At 45.4% G+C, this 22,296-nt stretch overlaps 1 long non-coding RNA gene and 1 pseudogene across 1 annotated transcript in view; both read left to right on the forward strand.

Annotated features, from left to right (window-relative positions):
• Positions 1 to 22,296, forward strand: part of LOC115283768 — a 134,770-nt gene that overhangs the window by 67,943 nt on the left and 44,531 nt on the right. The window lies entirely within an intron of this gene.
• On the forward strand, positions 938 to 1,044 carry LOC115284538 (annotated as a pseudogene).

Raw genomic sequence — 22,296 nt, forward strand, 5'->3', positions numbered from 1 at the left:
GCCTGCCTGTGCCAGGAGAGAGAGAGAACCAAGCAGCAAGAAACACGCGTTCCTTCCTCACCGGCTGGCACACAGGAGGCCTCTTCCCTGGGTCGGAGGCAGAACCGGCAGAGTTTCCCCTAAAGATGTCTTCTCCAAGCTTCCTGCCAATTTCTGGCATCCACGCAGCCCTCTGGGCCAAGCTGGGAAACCAAGAAGGAAAACCTGGGGAACGCCTGTCGTGGGACTTTTTCAGGTCCACACCTGCCCCCCATGTGCTTACTGGTCACTTTTCAGGGATCCCCACTGGTTGTTTCTATATTCTGTCCCCAGACTTTATGCTCAAAGAAAGAAGGACATTAATTTAATTGTCTTATTCTCTCTTGTCCCCAGTATTATAATTTGAAAAATCTCCCCATTCCCCATGGCATTACTTGGGCCTAGGTTCTTCTCACTGTACATCTAGTTGTGTGTGTTTTCTCGTCGCTGATCTACGCCTGTGTCTTCCTACACCGCGCAGTCCTGATTTCCGGTCTGACCTACTCAGGCTCCAGAAGCCTGATCGAGAACCAGTAATGGGAGTCTTGCAGAGTTGCTCATGTTTTTCAAGGTTGTATTGGCAATTCTGGGTCCTCTGCAGCTCCTTTAAATGTCAAGCATCGGTGGTCGACAAAGGTTGCTGGAAATAGAACTAGAACTGCATTCCATCCATATGTAATGTGTGGGGCATTGAGATCTTGACACTACAGAATCCTAAATTGCATGAGCGTGATTCATGTTTTCACTCATCTAAATCCACCTTAAGTTCTCTTGGCAATATTCTGTTGTTTCAGGGTACAGGCTTTTCTCAGATTTTGTTAAATTTATCCTTGATATTCTGTGTTTTATGATGTTATCGTAGATGGCATTTTGGTTCTTAAATTCCATATAGATACACCCACATATAAATGCATATTGAGTCGCTTCTCAGCCTTTTGGCTAAGATCAAGTGTAGTATATGTTCTTATCAGTTTAATAAATGCATATTGAACTTTTAATTCTATCCCCTTGCAAAAGTCACCAATTAGGATTAACAGTTGTTTGTAAACTATTAGCATTTTCTACGAACAAAATCCTGTTTGTGCCGTGATAGACTCTTGCATCTCTACCTTCTTAATACCATCACCTTAAATAATACGACTGACAGTTGACCCTTAAATAGCAACACTGGGGTGTGGGATGCTGACCACCAGCACGGTCTGCCTGTAGCTTCTGCCTCCCTGAAAACTTAATGACTAATGGCCTGCTGTGGACCGGAAGCCTTATTGATGACAAGTACCTGATCATCACATATTTTGTGTTCTGTGGATTATAGATTCTGTTCTGCCAATAAAGTAAGCTGGAGGAAAGAAGATACTATGGAGAAATCATAGGGGAAAATACATTTACAGTACTGTACTGTGCTTATTGGAAGTAATTCCATATGGAAGTAGGCCCTCCCCGTTCGAACCCCGTGGTGTCCCAGCATCAGGTAATGACCGTATTGGGGCGCTGTGACCTTCAGGGCAACGTAGAATAAACGGAGACCATCCTTTTTTTCACCACGTTTTGCTGGAAAGTGTCTAGTCTCTCACTGTCAGACTCCAACAATCATATCCTAATTATTATAAGCCCTCTCTACATCTAAATTGACCATATTTCTCATATTAATACCAGAAATTACATCATTTGGTTTTCACATGTCAATACAGCCACGCGGTGATGGAATGGACCTCTTTTGGCCTTAATATGTTATTCTTTTTGTTCCTGAGGATTGCTCAGTTTTGGCAAGGATTGTTGTGTTTGTGTTTTACGTCTTAAATGATTCTTACTTGGTTTTGGTGTCATGGTTATTCTAGGTTTATTAAGTCATGTATATAATGTCTCCTGCTTTTTCCTGAAAAAGTTCATATACTTTTCATATTTCTTCCTTTAATGTTGCCTAGAATTCATCAATAGAGCTCTTTGGCCTCAAATTTTCTTCGGAGGAAAGTTTTATTTTTTATTTTTTATTTATTTTTTAAAAGTTTCTTTACTGAGAGAGAACGAGCTGGGGAGGGGCAGAGACAGAGGGATCCAAAGCGAGCTGTCAGCACAGAGCCCCGTGTGAGGCTGGAACTCACGAACTGTGAGATCATGATGTGAGCTGAGGTCAGACACTTAACCAGGAGAGCCAGTCAGGCGCCCTGGAGGAAGGTTTTAATTATAAATGCAATGTTGGGTCTATTCTGACATTTTCCCCCTGCTTCAGTGTGTTCTGGTAATTTATGGGGGTGTTTAATGGCAGCTTTATCCAACTATTTAATTTTATTGGCATGAATTGTTTCACAGCATGCCCCTGACATCATGCACTATGTGCGTTGATGCCCCTTAATTTCGTTATGACTGTTGGTTTGTCAATGTTTGCTATTTTTTCATCATTTTCTGTTCCAGGGGTTTCAGCACTACCTTTGACAGTTCTTCCTTTGTTTTTGTTGTTATATAGTTTGGGATTAATTTGCTATTGTTTATGTAGCTTAAGCGTAAGCTCAGTGTGTTAGATTCCAAACTTTCTTCTTTTCTAAAAGCCCTGAGGGCCACAAACTGTCCTAGGGGGGCTCAGGGGGCTCAGGTGGTTAATTGTGTGACTTCAGCTCAGATCATGATCTCCGAGAGTATGAGTTTGAGCCCCGCATTGGGCTATGTGCCTCAGAGCCTGGAGCCTGCTTCACATTCTGTGTCTCCGTCTCTCTGTCTCTGCCCCTCCCCCACTTGCACTCTCTCTCTCTCTCTCAAAAATAAACATTAAAAATTTTTTTAAATATGTCTCCTGTACGCATGCTTTCGCTGCATTCCACAGATTCTGATGTGTTTTTTAAACAGTTTTTCATGTTTTCTGGCTCTTGTCACATCTTTCTTGTCCTATACATAGGTTACTTAGTTTCCAAGTACACGGGCATTTCCTAGGCAGTCTGGCTCCTTATTTCTAATTGCTTTCCTGTTGCTGAATGTGTGTCAATGTTTTCAGTCCTTGTAACTTAACTGAGATGTTTTCTGGCCGTGCAGCTGTCCTCTGAGGGTCATCAGTCCCTGTGTCCCTGTGGAAGAGTGCGTCTTGTGCTGTTGTTGGCTGATTATTTAGGTGACGTTGGCGACGGTGTGCTGTGCAGATCGCCTGTGTCCGTCATGGCGTTTGTTTTGTTTGTGTTCGCTAACAAGTCTGGAGAGAAAGAGTTAGTCGCCTGTAGAGCTCCGTCTTTCTATGACCTTCTGACCTGTTTCCGCAAGCGAGACATCTGCTGGCATTGTGACCATTGCAACCAAATTGTGCCTTTTCTGGGGGGCATGCCGTCATTTTAGGTCTACTCTTGAAATCGTGCCATCTCCCTTAGGTTGTCTGGGACTCCCTGCTCGTTATTGGAGCGTACCTCTGATTGGATTCTTGCCTTTCTTGATTTCCACCGATTGCCGTACGGCTGTTTTCTCTTAAAATGTTTATTTCTTCGGGAACTGTAATTGACACGTATGTCGTCGCTTCTCAATCTATTCCCCAAATTGTCTCAGCTGCTCGTTTCCTATTTCATGCCTCTGTGCCGACTCTGAATACATTTGCACCACTGCCCTTCCTGGTTCCAGACTCTTTTTAGATGCTCCCAGTCTTGTGTTGATCCTATCCCTTCAAGACTTCTTTGTATCCATTTTGGAGAATATATTTTCAATCTTCAGTGTTTTCAACTGTGTCGGTTAAAAAAATCTATCTTTATTCTATATCTGGCTTTTATTATTTTCCTTCTTCAATATTCAGCTTTTCACATTAGCTTTGGGATCTCTTAGTCACATCTCTTTTTCTAGATTTGTTTCTCGTGGACCAAACTTACCGTATGGTCGTTAGTTTCATGGGCTGCATCTCCCGTTTCTGTGGAGGGGCATGAATTTGTGTTGCCGGCCCATTCAGAGGGGCCACGCTGTCCACGTTGCATCTTGCACCCCCAGCTCCTTGTGCCCCCTCCTGGCCCCCGTGGGCGTCCTTGGAGCAGAGGACTGTCATGATCTGTGGTCCTGCCCTAGCAAGACTGGGAATGTGGCAGATCCTCATGGTACTAAGCCGGGGACCTGCTTAATTTGCCTTCTTTTTAGTTACAGTTTCGTGTCTCCGCATCATCGAGGGCCCTAAGCCACACCTTTAAACTCAACTGAAGCCACTGGGCCGCACAGGACATAGCCAGCGCCTCTGGGAGCCTTCCCCCCAGGGTCCCTGGCTTCCTGTGGGTACAGCTGGCCCCTGGTTCCTGGCCTGGCTATTTCAGTGCAGACAGACTCCCGGTGAACCGGGAGCCCCCCACCCCCACCCCTGCCGGCTTTATCCCACTGATATTTCTGTCTTCAGGGAAGGTCTCTCCGCACGGCTGCCTGTTTGAAACAGAGGGGTTTCGCCACACTGACCTGTCTGAATCGGAGATAAACACTCTGATTTGTTTTCATGTTCGTTTTCTTGCAGTGCAGGGAGAGGGCTTCCCTGTGTCACTGGGAAGGAGCTGTGACAAAGAAGCCCTGGCCCTTAGAGATTGTCGTCTTGCTCTTGAGTTCAGTTCTTGGCCACAGCGCCACGGTGCCCCTCCCTGCAGGAGAGGGTGTGGTGTGGTCATTCCGTTCCCTTCTCGCTCCATCTGGAAGGATGTGACGGACGCGCAAGGCGGGCTTCTCTCCAGCAGCGGCGCACATTCCAGTGCACTGGAATGTTCCAGTCCTTGGGAACCGAGGGCGCGGAAGGACTGGCTGAGCTGCAGCCCCTGCCTGGGCCGGGGTTCTGTCCTCTCCCTGTCCTGTGCGCTGTCCTTGGTGTCCCAGAGGAGTGGCTCAGGTGCTCGGGTGGGTCTGTGGCAAGAGCGGCGGCCTTGCACCCAAACTGTGGCTACGAGTGGCAGGCGCGCTGTGATCTGCACTTTTTCTAGCGGTTGGAATGGGCTGAGCCACGACACGAGTGTGCACGATCTGCAGATGGGAACAGGTCACAGGAAGACGAAGCGTGGGAGGGAAAACTGGGCCAGTGCGGCTCCACCGAGCCATCAGGAGCGGAGTTCCCACCAGGTGCCCTGTTACAGATGTGAACGAGAAGCAGAGTCCCCGCCCTGCGTTACTAGATTGTGGTTAAATGCTTACGTCAAGAGTCCAGAAGCCATTGGGTACAGTTGGACGAAGCAGGATGCTTCTCTGGGCCTCAGTGACCCTTTCTGGGTAAATAATAATGTCCAGATCCGTTGAGCCCTTCCTACGGGCCGGAAGCTAAGAGCGTTGTGTGTCGCACGGTGTTTAATCCTCGCTGCGTTCTGGCGGGCCGGCACCGGTGCTCACGCTTTTACAATTGCCCAGCACAGCGCAGCCGGGAATGGGTCGTCCTGGGGTTGGCCGAGTCCCAGCCCAGCACATCGTCGTGTGCGTCCTCCCGTGCGGGGGAAGATGGGGGCAGTTGTTCCTGCCTGGCTGGGTAGCTCAGAGGGGCAGTGAGAGTGGTAAAGGGCCTGGCCCCGTGCACGTGCTCAAACATCAGTTCATCAGCAACGTGGAGGTGACACCCAGTAGTGGGAAACCCATTAAGAGATGTCGTCAGATTTTCCTGGGGTTTCTCCCTGGCATTTCCTGCTAACCATCCACCTGCACTGCCCTGGGTCTTGTCTTCTTCCTCTGCTGGCTTACATTTTTTTTTCATTTCTTTTAATGTTTATTTATTTTTGAGAAAGAGAGTGTGAGTGGAGGAGGGACAGAGAGAGAGGGAGACACAGAATCTGAGGCAGGCTCCAGGCTCTGAGCTGTCAGCACGGAGCCCGACGCAGGGCCCGAACCCCCAGACCATGAGACCATGACCTGAGCCGAAGTTGGACGCCCAACTAACTAAGCCCCCAGGCACCCTGGTTTACCTTCTTGTCATGCTGGCTCTGTGCTGACTGAAGGGTTCCGTTTAAAACCTGGAACTCTTCAGAGAAAATGTTTTCTTTTCGGATAGAATGTTGTGATTTGCATCAAGGGCCATGGTGTGTCACAGACAGAGCTAACACGACGTCCCAGCCCACATCTGTGCCGGTGGGGACCCTGCCTTCCGAAGGGGGGAGAGAGCACCTGGGGGGTTCGGTGCATCGGTGCCCATAGGGACCCTGCCTTCAGAAGGGGGAGGGGAACACCCGGGGGTTTAGTGGGTTAAGCCTCCGACTGTTGGCTTCAGCTCAGGTCATGTTCTCACGATTTGTCAGGTTCTGCGCCGATAAGATAGCCTGCTTAGGATTCTCTCTCTCCCTCTCTCTCTATGCCTCCCACATCTGTCTCTGTCTCAAAATAAATAAACTTTAAAATAAAAAAAGGAACAGAGTACCTGGGTGGCTCAGTCGGTTAAGCATCTGACTTCAGTTCAGGTCATGATTTCACGGTTTGTGGGTTCAGGCCTCGCGTCAGGCTCTGTGCTGACAGCTCAGAGCCTGGAGCCTGCTTTGGATTCTGGGTCTCCCTTTCTCTCTGCCCCTCCCCTGCTCACGCTGTCTGTCTGTCTCTCTCTCCCTCTCTCCCTCTCTCTCTCAAAAATGAATAAAACATTTAAAAATATAAGATTTAAAAAGGAGGATTTTATGTCTCCTGTCTCATTGAGAACATGATGCTTGGGATGAAAAGTGGGGAGACAGGTAAGAGTTTCCCTTCATGCTCCGTGCCTACCGTGAGTGACAGAATAAAATGTAATTCCGTACTTGTGTGCGGGCAAAGAAGCTAGTCCTCTGGCCACAGGAAAATCTCTCCCAGCGGTGCCCCAAATCCAGTAATTAGGTACCACTGCTGGGGTCCCCCACATCCTCATGGCTCCAGTATCATTTCATGAACTCTGTTCTTTAACTTGGTGTACAATTGAAATAACTGTAGCTGGAAGATAGACTTCATATCATGACTGTAACTTCCATTACGTTGGCGCTTGCCACCAACGGAAGGTTCCGTTGGGTGGTACCCACCACTGTTGGCAGCACCGTGTCTCCAGCCCACACCACCTTCAAAATGCTCCAGCCTCCCAAACCCATGTGCTCGTGCACGGAATATGTCTCCCCAGATTTGGTACGTTGAAGCCCTGCCCCCCACTGTGATGGCGCTTGGAGGCGGGGCCTCTGGGAGGGTAAGAGTGAGGCGGAGGCGGGAGGTCGGCGCGCTTACACGACAGATGAGCAAGTGCACTCGGAGAAGAGGCCATGGGCGCCCGAGGCAGGACAGGGCCGCCTGCAACCCAGCAGAGGAGAAAACCCGTCTCGCTGGCCCCTGACCTTGAACTTCCCAACCTCCAGAAGCAGGAGAGAATAAATGTGGTCTATGTTTTCCGTTAGGGCGGCTGTACTAGTACGTAGTCCATGTAATTCATGAAAATCCCCACAGCAGGAAGCGGCAATGACTCCTCAGAATTTAGCGTCTCACGGCTGCTGTCACGCTGCTTCCGGATAGAACCCCACATGCGCGTGGGTGTTTATGCTCATGGACAGGAGGGTATTTAAGCACCGGGAGCACTCCTGACTTAGCATCTATTGCTCTGTCTTATCTAGGGTCAGGGAGCGATAAAGTATTTCTCGTTGTTGAAATACACAGCTGACAAGGAATGGTTTTTGTTTCTGGTGAAGATTTCCCCACTTACTACACATAACATTTTATTTCTGACCATATGCATTTGGAACCCAAGGGAAAAGCAAAGTGAAGGTTATGACATCTTGAAGCAAATGTGAAAAAGACAGATTCACAGAGGGGTCCATTTAAAAACTAGTATGGTGACAGTAATAAAGCCGTTCCAATATATTTAACAACGCCGTAGTCTAACTTTCTTCGAGGTATGTTCTCCGATGCTGACCTCTGTATCCTTGCCACCAACCCAGACTGGCGTCGTCTGTCTTTTCCATTAAATTTGATCCTTCTGAGTCCAACTGAAGGCCACTTCCTAGAAGAAAATTTCTGAACTCCTACTGTGTGCAATAGAGATCTCTTTTTTTTCCCTCTTTTAAATTGGAGGAGGATTGCCTGGGTGGCTCAGTCGGTTGAGCGTTTGGCTTTGGCTCAGGTCATGGTCTCACAGCTCGTGGGTTCAGGCCCCGTGTCGGGCTCTGTGCTGACAGGTCAGAGCCTGGAGCCTGCTTTGGGTTCTGGGTCTCTCTGTCACCCCCAACCTGCTCATGCTCTGTCTCTCTCAAGAATAAGTAAGCATTTAAAAATTTTATGAATAAATAGGAGTAGACAATTCTTGATGCGGCTCCCACATGCCCTATGTTGTTTTCTGCTTCTCACATATACAAAGTTCTCTACCTCCCACTGGTTTGTTACTAAGGTCCATGATTGAGCTTCTTCCTTAGAACCCCCATCAGACTGGATACTGAACCTGGCACACAATTTAGGATCAATATGTTGCTATTGAGTTTTCATTTGTTAAGTTTAAGATAATTGTGTTCTTGGTTTTCTTCCTATATCCTTTCCAAAACTTTTTATTGAAGTACTTTGAGGCATTTGTATTAAAGATTAGATACCAGAGTAACAAAAGATTCATCCCCTATTCTCTGAAATATGAAATCTTTGCTGTCACAAACAAGTCTTCGTAGGCTCCCAGATGGAAAAATGAGGGCCCTAGATCTGGTTGTGTGCTGTGCTGTGGCTTTTTCTTACCTTCACCCCCTCATTCTGGCATCTCTATTCACGTCTTGCCCACCACACCTCTTGAAGCCCGTGTCCAGGAATTTCCGGCAAACAGACGTCATTGGTGTGGATGGGATCATCCCTGGATCAGTCTCACGGCCATGGAAGAATGATCTCTCACTGTACATGGGACACCTCAGCGACTGAGGCAGCGGGAGCAGGACTGGCCTGATTGGTTGTTGCTATGGAAACAGGACCCAACCCCCACACTGGGTATGATGTCCTAGTGCATAAGGCGAGGGTTGGCAGGGCATTTGGGGGGAAATGAGAACGCAGGTAGAGCGCTGAGCACAGCTTTACAGTGCCTCGAGGCATGACATGTAATGACTACTTTGGCATTTTTAAGAAGCTGGTTGGCAAATTTAAAGTAACAGTTCATCAGTTTGAAGCTCTTCAATGAACTCGTCATGCACCTGTAACCTCAATAGAAATCTTAGGGAGATTTTGATAGCCCATCAGGTTTGGGCTTCTTACTTGTATTAGAATATTAAAATTACTTAAGATAAATATAAGTAGAAAATTAAATAAAAGATAAATAAAAGTAAACACTTATCTATATGTACAAACTAAAAATTCGTTTTATAGAATCCCATGCTGACAGCTCAGAGCCTGGAACCTGCTTTGGGTTCTGCGTCTCCCTCTCTCCCCACTCACGCTCCATCTCTCTGTCTCTCAAAAATAAACATTAAGAGAAATTAGAATTCCACTTATCTCAACCATTAAATTATTTGATATACTTCTTTATAATAAAAAAAATCTTAACAGTGGTTACGTATTTACGATGCCTCTCTAACACCGTGGAGTAGGAGTGTAGCGCCTTTGAATAATGGAAGAAGCCCACAGCACCACACTTACCCAGCGTGTCCTGTGCCATTTGTGTGACACATGTCACTTCAATATACATATTAAACCCATGATTTACTATTAAGTATTGCTTTACACTGTTCATTATCTTTTATAACGGAAAAAGAAGAGGCTTAGATTTGCCCACATAAACTACCCTTTCACACCCTTCGCTTTGCGTGGGTTACATTCCTCTGGTGTCATTTCCATTCTGCCTGAAGAACATTGTTGAGGATTTCTCTTTTTTTTTAAGTTTTTTATTTATTTTTGAGAGACAGAGACAGCATGAGCAAGGGAGGGGCAGAGAGAGAGGGAGACACAGAATCTGAAGAAAGGCTCCAGGCTCTGAGCTAGCTGGCAGCACAGAGCCCGATGCGGGGCTCGAACCCATGAACCGTGAGATCATGACCTGAGCCGAAGCTGGACGCTTATCTGACTAAGCCACCCAGGCGCCCCTATTGAGGATTTCTTAAAGAGCATGTCTCTTGGAGACAAATTTCTCAGCTTTTGTGTCTTAAAAAACCCTTATGTCCCTCTCATTTTTACTGATATTTTTACTGTATGTAGAATTATAGCTTGACGGTCTTGGGATTTTTGTTTTTGTTCTTAGTGCTACACTTTGTAGAGGACACTCTACTCTGTTCTAAGGAGCATGGTTTCCATGGGCTCAGAGTGTGTGTCTTATTTCACAGGAAGACAAAAAGGCTGCAAAGCAGCCTCAAAATTGGGCTCTCGCTCGGTCCACTGACTCCCTACAACAGTGAGACAGACCTCCATTATTCACCTGGGAGCTCATGCCCTGGGTATATTTGGGGCGATGATGGACACCATCTGCCTAGAGCAAATGAGCAGCTTTGAAGAAGGAAAATGGCTAAGAAGTTACGCGGCTCATTCACCCCATTAACCAAAGGGTTTTCACAGTGCGCATGCGCCAGAGACATCCCTGCCTCCTTCAGCGGCTCCGTGCGCCGTTGGCACTGGTGTGGCCCTGAGACTCGGTGCGTCTCAGTGTTCTGATGGCCACGAGCGCCACAGCTGTGGACATTTCTCCAGAACCCAGTAGTCAGAGTTTTAACTAACTGATCGAGTTCCACTTAAATACCTATGAGTTGGTGGAACAAGTGCTTTATATTTTTCCTTTATTTAAAATAATTGGGCAAACAACCGAATTGCTAGAATCCGCTGAATTTTGTTTTAAAATTCTATGTACATACTCTTTTTTAAAAATGTTTTTTATTTATTTTTGAGAGACAAAGAGAGACAGTGCGAGCAGGGGAGGGTCAGAGAGAGAGGGAGACACAGAATCGGAAGCAGGCTCCAGGCTCTGAGCTGCCAGCACTGAGCCTCATGTGGGGCTCGAACCCACGAACCGTGAGATCATGACCTGAGCCGAAGCTGGACGTTCAACCATCTGAGCCACCCAGGCGCCCCTGTACATACTTTTAAAAATAGCATCAAATGGAACAAGTATCATGGGTTTTTACTGGCAATATTTGCAGCAAAGAGTTTCACATTTTAATGGCAATTTTCACTTCTGGGAATCATGTTCAGAGAGGTCAGAGGCAGACATCAGACTTCTCTTTTTGTCTTCATTAATTGGTTGGGTGGACTGTTGACCTGTTTGTGCCTAAGAGGTAAATGTGCATGTCATCTGGACGCCTTGATCTTTTTTTTTCTTTTTTTTAGCTCTTAACTTATAATGAGCACTGACATTTCAGGTGAATAATATGTGAAATTTATTTAAACTCTCACAAATGAATTCCATACTAAACAGAAAGTCTTTGTCTTCTTTTTATTTCGGTTGCATTGTCATGCTAAATTCTCCCAAGGCATCAAAGGCGAAGGGGAAACTATAAAGGATAATTTATAAATTATGAAAAATTAAACCTTAAAGTACTTGGGAGGAGGGGCTCCTGGGGGCTCAGTCGCTTAAGCATCCGGCTTCAGCTCAGGTCACAATCTCACAGTTGGTGAGTTCGAGCCCCACACTGGGCTCTGTGCTGACCGCTCAGAGCCTGGAACCTGCTTTGGATTCGGTGTCTCCCTCTCTCTTTCTGCCGCTGCCCTGCTCATGCTTCGTCTCTGGCTCTCTCACTTAAAAAAATTTTTTAAGATTAAAAAGACACAAGATGAAAAATAAAACTGTAAGAAGTAGAGGTTGGTTGATTACGAAGCACTGACAAATCCTTGGAAAACAGAAGTCACATAATCCTCCCAGGGAAAAAAGTGAGATTAACACATCCGTACAACTTGAAATACCACTTAGGATGCCTGACCGCCTGGGTGCGTGTCACTCTGAAAGCCGGGTGGGACACGATTTGTTCCAAATTGACTTTGCAGTGCGCTTATGGGCAAGCCCTAAGGCGGTGCTGGTTAGTAATCAGTCACAAAGGCCAGGCCGTAGCCGGCAGCACGGCCTGGGGATGGCACGGACCTCCAGATGCCCAAGCCTGTGGGGGCCCAGGTGGGCAGTGGCATGGCACCTGTCTCACAGCTGCGAACTGTCACCCCCTCTGTGCTGCGGGTGTCACACGTGTTAGAACTCCTGAAAGATGGCATTGGATCGTAACTGCATTCAGATTTCAGATGTAACTGAATTCAGCAAGCCGTGCATACAAGTAATAAAAATGAGAGCCAGGGTAACAAGCTGAATTCCCTTGGAAAACTTCACCTTTTTGATGCCTCTAATATAAAGTGGCTGATGACCGAGTCAGGTCATTACCAAAAATCATCACAAAGGCAGAAAAGCACATAGAATTTGCTGCAACTATGCAGTTTTTAATTTAGTGACTTTGATTGAGCACCTGCTGTGTGCCAGGCTATGATTAATGGTGTGGGTAGAGACATAAGGACGCATGCTCCCTGTCAGGTGACAGAAGGAGACGCACACACGGTGACGCTATGATGCGCAGTCAGTGCTGTGCTCCCTATGCAGCGTGTTCTAAACATCTCAAAAGAGCACATATTAGAACACTTGTCACCTGGCGGTAGATCAAGCTGACTGCAATGGAATGACTTTTATCGGATAATTGACAATGAATTTATATGTCAGATGCTGGAATTATTTTTTGCAAATATTTTCAAAATGCTTTTAAATTTATTTTCGAGAGTGCGCAAGAGAGTGTATGACAGGAGGCAAGGCAGAGAGGGAGGGAGACAGAATCCGAGGTGGGCTCCAGGCTCCAAGCTGCCCACACAGAGCCCGACGTGGGACTGGAACTCACGAATGGTGACATCGTGACTGGAGCCAGAGTCTGACGCTCAACTGAGTGAGCCCCCAGGTGCCCCTATTTGCAAACTAGTTTAATTATTCTGAACTAGAAGTTGTGCGTGTAGTGTCTCGGGAAGGGTTATAACTCATCATGTCTAGGTTTGGTGACAAATAATGACAACAAAAAAGAGCATAGATGTTTTATTGTAAGAACGATGGCCTAAATGTTACTCCTTTCTGAAAGCAGTGCCATCATTTAGAAGAAAAGTGAGCATCTAGAGTATGAATTTCAGTCTCGTGATATTAACCTCACTTCAGGAGGTTTCACGTATGCGTCTCTGTCTCTCAAATTGTTCCTCCGTGCCACTTGCTATTACTATATATCTGATCTATTTCCTGTTATAGCCCATAAAAATAAGCTTTTTTCAGCGACGCTGTTCAGAACTGTTTGTCCTGCTTGGTGTAACACCAGTGCTAGAATGTTCTCGTGGACACTGGTCTAGGCCAGCTTTTGTCACACTCTAATGTGCCACCGCGTACCGGGGGTCTCGCTCTAAGACAGATGCTGATTCTGCAGGACACGGTGGACCGAGTGATCTCAGCCGCCACGTCTGATCTGTTTTGCTTGCACCATCTCGGAACGGGTCCTGATAACTTCCCGTGGAATATTCCATCACAGGACCCTTAGAGTTTTCAAGATCACTGTCATGAAATGCACAGAATTAGATGGGCTTCCACAACGGGTCCTATTTTCTTACACCCGAGTTTGTCTTGAAGGGGCTTCTTAATGTGACAAATCATGGGCAACTTGGAACGGTCAGGCATGCCTCGTCATGATCTTTTTGTTTGCCGTTATGAAATAATCTGTCTAAAATTAACATTATCCTGAAAGTGGATGGGAATGTTTTGTTAGTTTTGTTTTGTGTAATAATTATTGCATATTAATCAGGGAAGATGATGGGCACAAATTATTCTTATTTAATTAAATTCAGACACCGTGATTATGGTGAATGACTTACGTTACAGGCTTATTTTTCCTAACAATTGTAATGGTAGCAACCGTAGTTTACCTACAATTTACTGAGCGTGTGCAATGTGTCTTCACGGTGTGATTACGTCAAATCCTACCAACAACCTTAAAACTTAGGTATTATTTTATCCCTGTGTTGCTGCAGGAAACTAACTTTTTGAGAAGTTAATCCACTTAGTCTTTTTTTTTTAATTTTTTTAATGATTTTATTTTTGAGAGACAGAGACAGCATGAGGAGGGGAATGTCAGAGAGAAAGGGAGATGCAGAATCGGAAGCAGGTTCCAGGCTCTGAGCTGTCGGCGCAGAGCCTGACGCAGGGCTCGAACCCACGAACCGTGCGATCATGACCTGAGCCGAAGCCAGACGCTTAACCGACTGAGCCACCCAGACGCCCTTAATCCATTTACTCCATATCATTTCTAGCAAGTTAAAAGTGGAACCCAAGATTCAAGTGCACAAAGATTCTTTTTTTTTTTCCTTTCATTCCCCCCCCGCCCAGATCTGGCTTCGGCTTCCTTTCAAACCTCCATTGTGCCAGTTGAAAAGCCACCACCTCCTAGAGGTGGATTTGCCAGTGCATTCTCTGTCCTCTGAAGCCCTTTCTGTCAGAGAGGCCTCAGGCTCCTGGAGGCTGCCTGTGGTTCATTTCGGCTGAATTGTCAGCGCCTTCTTGGGCCCTCAGCCCTCCTCTGTTCTCGGCTCCGCCGTATGTGTCTGGGGCCCCGAGACAGTCAGAAGACTGCCCGGGTCCTGCTGTCTTATTCTCCCAGGCACACAGTTTTCACTGGGAGGAAGGGATTGCCTCTTGCAAGAGTTTCAGGTGGTGAAGGGAAAGTTAGTCCGCTTTTGATCCGAGGCCGCCATGCCCATGCCTGCTGGCAGGAACGGTGCTGTCTCACCCCTCCCCCCATCGGCTCCTTACTGTCGGGACTCTGGTGTCCCTTTGCTTGGGGAGCTGCATATCTCTCGGTGCCTTGCTCTCCCTCAAGGACTTACAGCATACCCTTAAGGTTTTGAGTTCTTGAAGGATCTGACTTTTGATACTTTAACTTGGAATAAAAATAAATTACTTCCTCAGGCACCACTTTCCTGGAAGAAATCCTTTGCTCTCAAGACCAGTAGTTCTGATGTGAGATACAAAACCGTTCAGCTTTGCAACTCGAAGCCACAAATCTGATTTTCACCTTCCTGGGTTCTTGTGTGTTCATTCTCTTGAGGAGCAATAAGCTCCAGCCCAGTGGCTTTCAGTGGTGACGCTCTACAAAATATAAAGGATTACCAAGAAGAAAACATGCACCAGATATTCCTTCCAAAAAATTGTTCTTAACATTTATTTATTTTGGGGAGAGAGAGTACAAGCAGGGGAGGGGCAGAGAGAGAGGGAGACATAGATCTATAGCAAACTTAAGGCTCCGAGCTGTCAGCACAGAGCCCTGGGTGGGGATCGAACCATGAGACCATGCCCTGAGCCAAAGTTGGATGCCTAACTGAGCCACCCACGTGCCCCGCTTCCAAAACTTTTTTAAAGGGTACATCCATATGTTTGAACACAAGAGTACAAATGTGAGCATGATGTTTTTGGACAGCGATCATCCAGAAAATAATTGAGCAGGCCACACACGAGCCGCTGTGGAGGTGGGATGAAGAACTGCCCTGAGGCGCCTGGGGGGCTCAGCAGGTTAAGCATCTAACTCTTGACTTCAGCTCAGGTCATGATCTCCTGCTTCGTGGGTTCGAGCCCCGCGTCGGGCTCTGTGCTGACAGCTCAGAGCCTGCAGCCTGCTTCCGATTCTGTGTCTCCCTCTCTCCCTGACCCTCCCCAGCTCACACTCTGTCTCTCTCTCTCTCTCAAAAATAAATAAACATTGAAAGAAGTTGCCCTTACTGGAAATATTTTGATTTCTATAACTTTATCTGAAGTCAAAAAGAGAAGGGATTGATCTAAGATGAAATGTCACCAAAGTTTTATAGAAGCCCTGCATGAGTCTCTGGAAGCACTTTGAAAGTATTAACACAACAAATCAAAATTTTGTTTTCTGTTCATTCTGGTTTTGGTTTTGTTTTCCATGCTCTTTCCCTGTGATTTCCTTTATGCATAGAATTGCTCAAATCTACAAGTAATCTTTCTCTTTTTTTTTTCTGTGGTTTTGAATTACTGCTGAAGGAAAGTTTCAGTTTTCAAAAAACTGAAGTGTTTTCCAGCAGTTCTTCTAATCCAAAGCTAGGTAAACTGATACAGTTTACGCTGATAACGTAAACATTGGCCATTCTTTTTTTTTTTCCGACAAAGGTAATTTTTTTAAACCAAAGTTATGACTGATAGAAAACGTATTTTGCTGAAATGGAGATGAAAATTAGACGCACAGCTGAATTCAGGCTGACGTGTTTGCAGCAGGTTTAACAGGAGGCCGAGGGGACAGGAGGGGTCTCTTCCCGGAGTCGTGCGGAGTGGTGTCGTGTGACTTGTAACGCTGTGTGAACGTCCTTGGGAGCTATTGCGCACACGCGTCTGATGGAGCAAACAGACCGCGGGGATGCCCGCCTCCCATGAGATCTCCGCGGAAGCCTTTCAACTCCCTGGAGATTTATGGCTCCCGGGTCCGAGACCGGCGCACCGACCTCAGTCCTCCGTTACTTCTGGAAGACAGTGCCAGGCGCGCCATCTTGTTTGCAGGCACGGACGGGTGTTGGGTTTTACGTGCTTACCTTTGCACTGGGGGGAAAGATTGAAAATCACTTACAGGTCCGCATTGTCCCGTGTCTCCTGCGGATGCTTCCAAGCAGCGCATGCAGGAGACGGAGCCCAGATACCCAGCGGGCCAACGACCCGGCTCCTCCCTGTGGGATTTCCCAGTTCTGTCTGTCGGCATCAGGAGATGCTCACTGCCAACCTGAAGGAGCCACATTTCGGGGGCTACGTAATGATGAATATCTCATCAGGGATTATTGTCTGAAGAATAAGACCACCTCAGCCCTTTTTTTTTTTTTTTTTAGCAAAATGTATATAATTAAGTGAAGAATTGAATATGCAGTTCTTCATTTCTCCATCTTGGCATTATTCATGTAATGAGTTAAAATGCTTATAGTAATCTAGAAAGAGCCAACATGCAAATAAGATCATGGATAGTATCTCAGGTTTTCAATAAGCATAAAACAAAATAGGCAGGTGCTGTCAGCACTGGTCTTTCTTTATGGGAAACCTAAGTAGTGTTCAGTCCAGATGCAGCGGGAATCTGGCATCTGTTGAGGGTTCTTCTGATGGGCATCTCACACGGCATGGGTTTCTGGCGTAGTGAGTTCAGCTGAAGAGAATCCAGCGTGAGTGTGGTAAGGCTTCCATAAGCAGATGAGCTCCCTAACTTAAAAACAATTGTTTCATGACCTGTTCTTTCTAAACTCTGGCCGGCGCTCACGGAATGGAGCATGGGTGCGGGGCGGTAACTGGGGAACAGGAGCAGGTGGAAAGATCATGTGTTTGCATCACACATCACACAAGATTTGTACCCGGGCAGCTGTCGGGCTCTGAAGATGGATGAAGCAGGTAGTGGCGGAGATGACTTTTCACGGGGACAGCCAGCACGTCACCTTCACGCAAACACTCCGCACCTCGCTACCTAGCACGGCTGTATGTCCTGGGACTGGGCTTTAGTTCTCACGTGATGGCATGTGGCTTCGGGAGACCTCCGGTAACTGCTGGCGGGAGGGGGAACATGTCCTCATGTCCCCAGCTGAGTTCCCAGACCTCAACTCCGGGAATCGAGAACTCGCTGTCCCTCGGGCTGTCCCCGCAGGCTGCTCTTCCTGAGGGAGCAGCCATCAAGAAGAGCTTTATTCTCTGTCTTGAGGAGACTCAGGTGCTAGGATTTCAAAGCCTGAGAAGAATATGGCCGTAGTGCTTTAGCTTAAAGCCCCTTGGCCAGACCCTCTGCACATGCACCATCTAAGACTGGGCGCAGTGTAGACAGGCCCCTGTGTTTCTCTGCAGGAGAGAAAGAGAAACCGTTAGAGACTAAGCTTCAGATACCGTGGTGATTGATCACTAAATACTTTAACATCCGTTCTTTTCAGTGAGTGGGTAGAACTACTAATGATATTTTAAAAGCATAATAAACACAGCGTTGTGTTAGTTTTAGGTGTACAATACAATGACTCAGCGATTCTGTATATTACTCCGTGTGCATCACAGTAAGGGTGCTCTTCAGCCTTGTCCCATTTCCCCTCCCCCACCCCCCTCCCCCCCGGTAAGCATCAGCGTGCTCTCTGTCCTTAACAGTCTGTTTTTTCGTTTGTCTCTTTTTTGTGTTCATTTGTTTCTGAATTACACAGATGAGTGAAATCATATGGTATTTTTCTTTCTCTGATTGGCTCATTTCACTTAGCCTTATATTTTCTAGCTCCATCCATGTTGTTGCCAATGGCAAGATTTCATTCTTTCTTATGGCTGAGTAATACTCCATTTTATCCATGTACACCTTCTCTATCCATTCATCTGTGAATGCACCTACAATATCCTTAAAACCCATTCCAAAATAAGGACCTTAATCCCCATTGATGATATTCAACCTATTTTCTAGCTCTATGCCTTCCACAAACAAGGGAACCATAGCACGCATTTTTCCCATTGATTGTTGGCACCCAGTATTTCTGGCCTCAATTCCTCAAATGTATATGTCAGGTCGATACCATTTCTGAAAGTTCACTGATGACATTGAACTTGTGAACAGTCTGAGCAAATTGTATACGTAAAACTAAACGTGGATTCTCTCACTGGAAGCTGTTTGAATTAATTATTGTTTTCATATTTCATTTAATAATGTTACTTCAGAGAACATTTTACACTAAATTGGGAATGATCACGGAATGAAGCGTACACCACATTGTATGACAGTTCACCATCTATAAATATGAACGTTGTAACGTGTAGTAGTAACTTCACATCTAGGAAAGCTCGATAGTTTTCGGCTTTTCCATCTGGCATTGGACTTTGTAGACATTTTGCAAATGGCGTTGAGACGTTCAGGCATCGCAGACATTACACATCAAGTACTGCGCTCCCAGACGATGGGAGAAATCTAAATGTTAGGAGGCATGTTTCTGGCTAATCCTGTTAAGTTTCACCACACTTTGGGTTCCAAGGCACTGTGCTTACAGAGAATATACACAGGTATTCTTGTTAAAGTGTCCTGTAAATTCTTGTTCTTGCTTTCTGCTTTCCTGGACCCTGACTTAACGTTCATCAGATAGCCTGATAGAACGGAGAAGACCTGTCAGAAAGCAAGATCCATCCTGGGACTCAGTTCATCCCAAAATTGAGTCAGCATGCACTAAAAGGCAAGTTACTATTCAGAATTATTCACATTTTTAAAAATGTTTATTACTGAGGCATAGTTGACATACGATTTATCTTTAATTTGCTCTGATTTGCATCCCAACTTTTCTTTTTGTCACTTTTCATTTTGATATATTATCAAGCATACAGAGATGTCTAAATATAGTACAGGGATTCCTGGGTGGCTCAGTTGGTTGGGTGTCCAGCTTTGGCTCAGGTCATGATCTCATGGTTCGTGGGTTCAAGCCCCGTGTCAGGCTCTGTGCTGACAGCTCAGATCCTGAAGCCTGCTTTGGACTCTGTGTCTCTCTCTCTCTCTGACACTCCCCTGTTCATGCTGTCTCTATCTTTCTCTCAAAAATAAATGTAAAACAACATAAATATAGTATAAAATCGACTAAAAATTGTTACCCAATTTGGGATACGTTGTTTGCCACATTTTCCTAGCTATATTTCTTCATTCCTTCTTTTTTCTTTTCTTTTCTTTTCTTTTTCTTTTCTCTTATATTTTTTTCTTTCCTTCCCTTTCCCTTTCCCTTTCCCTATCATCTATCTGTGTGTCCGTCTCTGTCTATCATCCATCTCTGTCTCCTGTTTCCTGTGCTCTTTTCTGCACACACATGCAGGTCACACACATTCACAAGCCCCGATGTACAAAATCCTTGCATAATTTCCTGAACTATTTGAAACCAAGTTGCCAATTTCACACCCATGTAGCCCTGAACAGCATGGCACATATTTCCTAAGGATAAAGACTGTGTGAGCCTGGAACACTTAACCTAAATCGGAGGGGAACGTTGCCATGACACCATTCTCTAATTCATGGTCATGTGCAAATTTTGACCACTCCTTGAAATTTCCTTTTCACCCATGTGACCCTGTCCATAATCAGGAGCTGCGTCACTTTGTCGCACATCTTTACCTTCCTTCAGTGTAGAGCAGTGTCATGCTTAATGACACTGATATTTCTGAAGATTATAGGCCCGTTCTTTTGTGGACTGCATGAGTCTGCCAAATGATTCCTCATGACTGGATTCAGTTTATTCCTTGTGGGCGAGAACACCATGCGTGTGATGCCGTGTTCTTGGCAATGCATCTTATCAGGGCTCACTGGATGTCGCTCTATCCAGTCACGTCAACCTGGATCATTTCCATGATTTTTTTCCTGTAAAGTTACTCATTTTTCCTTTTCTGTCCATAAGAAATGTATAGGGTGGATGTATCATCTTGTTCATCAAACTCTTTTGCCTCCGGTTGCCACTGATGCCAATGTGAGGATTGCACAATGGTAGTTTTCTCTCCATTTATGCAAAACTTCTTGGTTGGCAGTCTGCTCTGCAGTCTGCTCCGTGGCTTTATTGGCCGTAAGTATGGCCTCATGGATAACGCAAACACACTTTATTGACGTGAGCCCGTTTCATTGTGGCATCTGTGACATGTTCCCAGCAATTCTTAGGCACTTGCTGACATAACATGACCGTTTCTTATTTTTTAACAATTTTCAGTTTACTTATTTAAGAGAAAGAGAGAAAGATATTGGGGAAGTGGCAGAGAGAGGGAGGGAGAGAATCCCAAGCAGGCTCTGCACGGTCAGCATAGAGCCCAATGTGGGGCTTGAACACACAATCCATGAGATCATGACCCGAGTCAAAACCAAGAATCAGATGCTTAACTGATGAGCATCCCAGGGGCCCCACATGGTCATTGTTTCTTAAATGTCAAAATAAACATAAAAACAAATGACATTCCCCACCTATTAATTTAATTTAAAGATGCACTGAGTCACACGATGGTAAATACCTTTATCTCCAGTGAATGCTTCCAAGCATCTAAAAGTGACCCAGATAAACTGTGCCTGGAAAACAAACTCATCAATGACACAATGCTGAAATTGAATGTAAGGGGACATCGTATGGTGTGGATGGTAACAGAACAGTTTTCATGAAAAATCTGTGAGTGTTTTAAGGTCATAATGTAGCCTTTGAATGTTAGTTTAGTGACCGCCTGATTCACTGTACAAAGCTCTTATTCACCAGCGATGCCTCCGCTCATGTTTAATAGTTCCCATCACTGAGTGCACCTGTTAGCTTTTCTTTAAATTCCAGTAAAGTTAGCATACAAGGCGCTTTATGTAAGTTCACATGTACAATAGAGGGACGCAGGAGTTGTGTGTCTTATTCTGTGCTCATCACGGACGGTGTACTCCGAATCCCTTCTCTTGTTTCACCCACCCCCACCCACCTCCCACCTGGTGACCATCCGTTTGTTCCCGGTTGTTAAGAGTCTGATTTTTTATTTTATTTTATTTTATTTTTCACTGTTGAATTTTTTTAAACACTACATATCAGTGAAATCATATGGTGTTTGTCTCTGACTTATTTCCTTAACATTATAGTCTCTAGATACATTCATGGTGTTACAAATGACTATATATATATATCTCGATATCTCACATTTTCTTTTATCCATTCATCTCCCAGTGGAGCCTCAGACTGCTTCCATAATTTGGCTGTGGTAAATAATGCTGCAGTAAACATAGGGGTGACTGTACCTTTTTGAACTAGTGTTTTCATATTATTTGGGTAAACACCCGGTAATAAAATTACTAAATCTTACAGTCATCATATTTTTAATCTTCGAGGCACCGCATACTGTTCTCCACCGTGGCTGCACCAGTTTGCATCCTCCCCAGCACGCAGTGTGGTTCCTTTTTCCCCCCGCAGCCGAACAGGAGTGAGGTGATATCCTCACTGTGGCTTTGATTTGCATTTCCGTGATGATGAGTGATGTTGAGCATCTTTCCATGTGTGTGGTGGCCAGATATGTGTGTTTCTTCTTTGGAGAAAGGTCTCTTCCTGTATTCTTTAGAGATATTATTCGTGCTTTGGGTATTGAGTTGTATTAATTCTTTATATATTTTGGGTACTAACCTCTTATTGGAAAAGTCATTTGCAAATAGCTTCTTCCACTCAGTAAGTTGTCCTTTAGCTTTGTTGATGGTGTCTTTTGTTGTGCAGCTTTTTATTTTGACAAAGTCCCAATAGGTTATTTTTCATTTTGTTTCCCTTGCCTCAGGAGACATACCTAAAAAAAAAAAAAAATGTTGCTAGGGCCAGTATCAGAGAGATTACTACCTTTGCTCTCTTCTCGGATTTTTATGATTTCCTGTCTCATATGTAAGTCTTAATCCATTTTGAATTTATTTTTATGTT

This window comes from Suricata suricatta, chromosome X, assembly GCF_006229205.1.
Source record: "Suricata suricatta isolate VVHF042 chromosome X, meerkat_22Aug2017_6uvM2_HiC, whole genome shotgun sequence".
Taxonomy (NCBI): Eukaryota; Metazoa; Chordata; class Mammalia; order Carnivora; family Herpestidae; genus Suricata; species Suricata suricatta.